At 48.9% G+C, this 6,000-nt stretch overlaps 1 long non-coding RNA gene across 1 annotated transcript; it reads right to left on the reverse strand.

Moving 5' to 3' along the window:
- Positions 1–449: 449 nt before the first annotated feature.
- LOC144106600 (uncharacterized) lies at positions 450–5,640 on the reverse strand. The gene is made up of 3 exons (XR_013309059.1): positions 5,535–5,640; positions 4,896–5,122; positions 450–528 (listed from the first exon to the last, which is right to left on the reverse strand). It is a non-coding gene; the product is annotated as an uncharacterized LOC144106600 (long non-coding RNA).
- Between the last annotated feature and the right edge of the window lie 360 nt (positions 5,641–6,000).

Raw genomic sequence — 6,000 nt, forward strand, 5'->3', positions numbered from 1 at the left:
CGGTTCGGGCGTCCACCAAAATATGTTTACTTTCCTTAAATTGTCCGGGCAAGGGGTCCCACCGAAGTACGCCCGTGGATTCCTTGGTAATGCTGCAACACGCTGTCGCGACCTGCTCTTGAAGGCGAAGCTTAAGCGTCCTCCAATTTTTTTCTTCATTTTTTGCTTTCTCTTTCTCCCTCTCTCTCTCTTTATAATCATTTCAGCTTATGCTCGAACCACTAGACCCACACCTTCGATTGAGCCAGATTTTATGCACTGGATAGAAACACCACACAAGGCCTATATGGGGTTAAAATAAATAATTTGTATTGTACTGCAAAGCCCGTTTTAATGTCATTTTTAAACACAGTAATCGCAAGCGCTACGGCCTGCAGCGAATCATGACTACTATCTGGCGGTACCCTCCTGTACAATCACAGCCGTTCTCATCCTTTGCGGATGCCTGACACGTCTTCTTGACCTTGCGTTCACGGGAGTCGCCGGCTTCAGCGGGTTCCGACTGGTTTCGTGCAGTCCGAGCAAGTCCTGGGGTCATTTTGCAGTTCAAGAAAATACGTGCCCCAGTAATTCTGCTTTGCGCCTAATGACACATATAGTCCAGTAATTTGCAACAATTAAGCTTTAAAATTTCTTTCGCCAAAGGTGCAATGTGGCGGCGCAGTTCGGGTACACGCAAGACGTTTTAAATAAACATTTGGCTTCTTCAATAATATTTGACACCTTTACCTGCTTCAACCATATATAACACTGTTGCAGCTGCTCCATCAAAAAAGTGAAGATTCTGGCCACATCACTTTCATTCTGAAGCTTCGTCCAGTTGCAGAGTCCGTCCGTTAGAGCTGCACGGCGTCTCGATGCAACGTAATGACAACGGAGCTATCGAAGAATAACACAAAATCAACCTGCTGCATACTACGCTTGTTGGCAATGAGCCATCCGCAGTCATGCCGTTCTAATTGTGCCTACGCAAGGAAAATAATAATAATTGGTTTTTTTGGGAAAGGAAATGGCACAGTATCTGTCTCATACATCGTTGGACACCTGAACCGCGCTGTATGGGAAGGGATAAAAGAGGGAGTGAAAGAAGAAAGAAAGAGGTGCCAGTAGTGGAGGGCTCCGGAATAATTTCGACCACCTGGGGATCTTTAACGTGCACTGACATCGCACAGCACACGGCCGCCTTAGCGTTTTTCCTCCATAAAAACGCAGCCGCCGCGGTCGGGTTCGAACCCGGGAACTCCGGATCAGTAGTCGAGCGTCCTAACCACTGAGCCACCGCGGCGGGTGCAAGGAAAACCCGCCATTCTATGAATGCAGTGCACTGTGTACTCACCGGCTGTCAGGACCCCGTAGAGTATCTGTTACGGGTCCAATTGGACTTATTTTTGGAAATGTGGCGGAGAGTTTGAAGGATGCTTCACTCCCGCGATGCTTCAATCCCGCCACCGGTTGGCCCAGTATTGCACTACCTCCGGGATCGGCCCTGTCTTTAGCGCGTCTTTACTATATTGTCTTTCTATCCCATCTTTCAACTCTCCTACTACCTGCACGTGGTAGCGATTGTGGCTCGTCTAGAGCCAGTGAGCAGGCCTGTGCACTTTCCTTTTCTCTCTTCCTGGCAACAACAGACAGACAGACAGACAGACAGACAGACAGACAGACAGACAGACAGACAGACAGACAGACAGACAGACAGACAGACAGACAGACAGACAGACAGACAGACAGACAGACAGACAGACAGACAGACAGACAGACAGACAGACAGACAGACAGACAGACAGACAGACAGACAGACAGACAGACAGACAGACAGACAGACAGACAGACAGACAGACAGACAGACAGACAGACAGACAGACAGACAGACAGACAGACAGACAGACAGACAGACAGACAGACAGACAGACAGACAGACAGACAGACAGACAGACAGACAGACAGACAGACAGACAGACAGACAGACAGACAGACAGACAGACAGACAGACAGACAGACAGACAGACAGACAGACAGACAGACAGACAGACAGACAGACAGACAGACAGACAGACAGACAGACAGACAGACAGACAGACAGACAGACAGACAGACAGACAGACAGACAGACAGACAGACAGACAGACAGACAGACAGACAGACAGACAGACAGACAGACAGACAGACAGACAGACAGACAGACAGACAGACAGACAGACAGACAGACAGACAGACAGACAGACAGACAGACAGACAGACAGACAGACAGACAGACAGACAGACAGACAGACAGACAGACAGACAGACAGACAGACAGACAGACAGACAGACAGACAGACAGACAGACAGACCGACCGACCGACCGACCGACCGACCGACCGGCTGCAGAGAGGCTCGAGGCCAATATATTCCGGAATTGAGTTGTTAGGAAAAGGAAAACGGGGGACCTATTACATGCATAGGGGCATGGCTTGGGGGATGAGCCACAACCTCCACTGCTTTGTTGGGGCCACTTATCTTAATATATTTGCCGATATCTTCCCAGCTGCCGTTCGTTCAGCCTCTACGACGCAACATTGGAACAGTTAGACGACTGCTACGCATCAGTTCAAAATGTAGCCGTGAAACTCCGTCGCTTTCGGCAGGAGCGTCCTTGATGGCATATCCTGCCTCACAGCGGGAACTTTTGGTCCACTGTGACCTTGCTGCGTGAGTGGATTATTACCATATTGCTAAAACAAGCATCGAAGCTTCGCGACAACGCTTGCTTATGGAAAGTACCTCTCTCAAGTGGAAAAGAGCGCTCACTGCCAGAAGTGGAGAAGAAGCCTCTCGGCTTGTCGTTGGATTGTCCGCGTGCCACATCTATAAAAAGCTGAAAACCTCAGCCAGGCCAACAGCTGCGTTACATAGCTTTCGCGCAAGAGTTGTTTTCGACGCGTAATAAGGAAACTCTTAGGCAATCCGGCAAACCAGGAGGCAAGAACTGACACATGCTTCAAGCGTCCTAAGGTAAGGTTAGTCGTTGCCAAACGGTACGCAAGACCAGCCCCTATCCAATGTATACAGCCCAAAGGGATTGCTTGTGCGGCCTGCAGCATGCAGCGTTATGCATTCTCAGCGACCGTAATATATCGAAAGGGGAATGGCTCCGCGTCCTCAATTCTTCCGAGCTTTGGACTGCTATAGATATTCTTCAGAGCCCCGCTAAACAGCTTAGAAGAAAACTCCTTTGGCTGTACACTTTCGGCGGGAACTATACGCCCCAGTCTACAAGCGCAACGTTCCAGTTCGGCAAGCAGAATGAGAAAGCGCAACAGACGCGTTGAGGTCTTCAAACATATCCAAAAATCTGAACTATCTATATATCAAGACCCGCCGCGGTGGCCCAGTGGTTAGAGCGCTCTGCTACTGATCCGGAGCTCTCGGGTTCGAACCCGACCGCGGCGGCTGCGTTTTTATGGAGGTAAAACGCTAAGGCGCCCGTGTGCTGTGCGATGTCAGTGCACGTTACAGATCCCCAGGTGGTCGAAATTATTCCAGAGCCCTCCACTACGGCACCTCTTTCTTCCTTTTTTCTTTGACTCTCTCCTTTATCACTTCCCTTACGGCGCGGTTGAGGTGTCCGGCGATATATGAGACAGATACTGCGCCAATTTATTTCCCCAAAAACCAATTATTATTATTACTACATAACAAAAAAGATTTTTAGGAATCGCTGTTAGTCTGTACTACGCGTTCAGAACGCTGTTTAAATGATGTCCTTTACAGCTTACTCGGAAGTAAAGCGTGCTAACTAATTACAGCCTACTTCGTCTGAGGTTTCCAAAGTCGAAAGGTGCTTCACGGCTTCGACACTAGACAGTTTTAGCTAAGCGTACGCAAGTGCTTGCGTACGCAAAGCGCTACGGCGCTGCGTACGTTACGCTGTCCGCTCCGAAGTATAGTTTTAGCTGGCCGTGCCGTAGCGTCCCTCAGGCGCACGTGGCGCCATCTAGTGACAAGGCGTCAAACCACATCAACGCTCGGTTGAAGAAATTAAATCCGTGATTACTGATAACTAGTGTGAGTGCATTGGGAGCCTTTTTTTGTTCCAAGAAGAAAAACTATGCAAACCGAAGAAAATGTAAGAACTGGCTAAAAGCTAGAAAACTGCTTCGCCAGGTGTCGTTGCTACGAGGAAAACACACTGCATATAGTTAGGCCTAGGAGCTTGAAAATCACCAAATTATCTGAAAAACAGGGGCTAGTTATCGCTTATACCGCTACGTGTGGGCAAGATAAGGCGAAATAAAAGCGAACCGCTACCATTTGAGCGAGCTATTGCGTCGAAGAATCCCGCGGCGACGTGTATTTATTCCGAAGCGGGCGAGCAGGGCGCCGCCATCTTGTCAAAGTTAGTGTACGCAAGCCACGCAAGCGCCGCAACGCAAAGTCCGCTGGCTAGCGTACGCACGCAAGACGCAGGGCTTGCGCTTGCGTTCTGCGCATGCGCACTACCGTCCCCGCAAACTCCTTGCGTACGCTAAGCCGTTGCGTACGCACAGCTAAAACTGTCTACTGTTTCGAAGCCCCTCATTATAAAGCGATGTTATATATGGTCTCATGGCAAGAATACTCAAGACTGGTCACCTTGCGTCGGAGATGGGCGGTACCGCCCTGCAATGCTTTCACAATACGATGGCGCCAGATGGAGTGACACCGGGCTTGCGCCCTAAATTCTGTCGCTTTTTTTTATGCCAGATGGGCCCTGCCAGAAGCATAAGGTCTGCGTGCGGGTTGGGGGAGCTGTGCTACGACGGCTACTCTTTGCAATGAAGAATAGAGTAACCCAAGAGTTCCAACATGCCCAAGTACAACGCGGGAAGAGACGTTTGTATGCGAGCGATGTTAGGCGTATTGAACGTACTCACCGGACGACATGCGAGAATGTAGTAGCACTCGGGATAAACCGGCGACATGTGCACGAGGCAGGTTTCGCTATCGGCACACGCTGGCTTCACAGCCAAACTGTCGGATATTCGTGACCTTGAAGTGTTGACGGCAAGGCCTTTTCAGCTCGGCGTGGATTGGCTGGAGATTTTCCTACCGTAGCCTCCGTCTCAAGGCGCCAGACTGACAGGGAGTTGGGTATACGGCTCTGCGGAAAAAAGTTTCGGCATTCGTCATTAGGGGACCAACAGAGGAGACTGCTAAAAGCGGGAGAGTGTGTAAGCATCAGAGCAAGTTCACTCCAAAAATGAAAATCATATAATAATATTAATAATTGGTTTTTGGGGAAAGGAAATGGCGCAGTATTTGTTTCATATATCGTTGGACACCTGAACCGCGCCGTAAGGGAAGGGATAAAGGAGGGGTGCCGTAGTCGAGGGCTCCGGAATAGTTTCGACCACCTAGGGATCTTTAACGCACACTGACATCGCTGGAAAACTGAAAATTGGTTTTGGAGGAAAATAAAGGGCGCAGTAACTACCTCGACACTGTTTCGAAGCCCATCATGGTGAAGCGATGTTATATATCGTCTCATAGCAAGACTACTCAAGACTGCTCACCTTGCGTCGGAGATGGGCGGTACCGCCCTGCAATGCCTTAGAATTGAAAGTTAAAACAATAAATCTATTTTCTTGCATCACAAACATGAGAAGAATTCTGTTCGTCCTCAGCTTCTTCTTCATTTCGCTTATCTTTCTGAGTGTCCGAATCAATCGACTAGAAGAAAGCGTCGCTTAACTGTTGATTGCATGGTTTTACGAACCGAAGTATCAACTTTTTATGAAATGCGGACAATGCCCGATCTTCAAAAGTGCAGGATGGAAAGAGATCTCATAACCGTTATCTTTGTTTGCTTACGTGGAACTTGGTCCATGGAAGTGAAAGAAGAAGAAGGTAGAGCGCTGCCTATGCAGGAGCACAAAAACACTAAATGCACAAAAACACTAAATTCACAAAAGGCGAGGAAACCTGGGAGACAAAAGCGGCTCTTAGACGGCCCAACTCTAATGGCTTTTGCAGAGAAGG

This window comes from Amblyomma americanum, chromosome 10, assembly GCF_052857255.1.
Source record: "Amblyomma americanum isolate KBUSLIRL-KWMA chromosome 10, ASM5285725v1, whole genome shotgun sequence".
NCBI lineage: Eukaryota > Metazoa > Arthropoda > Arachnida > Ixodida > Ixodidae > Amblyomma > Amblyomma americanum.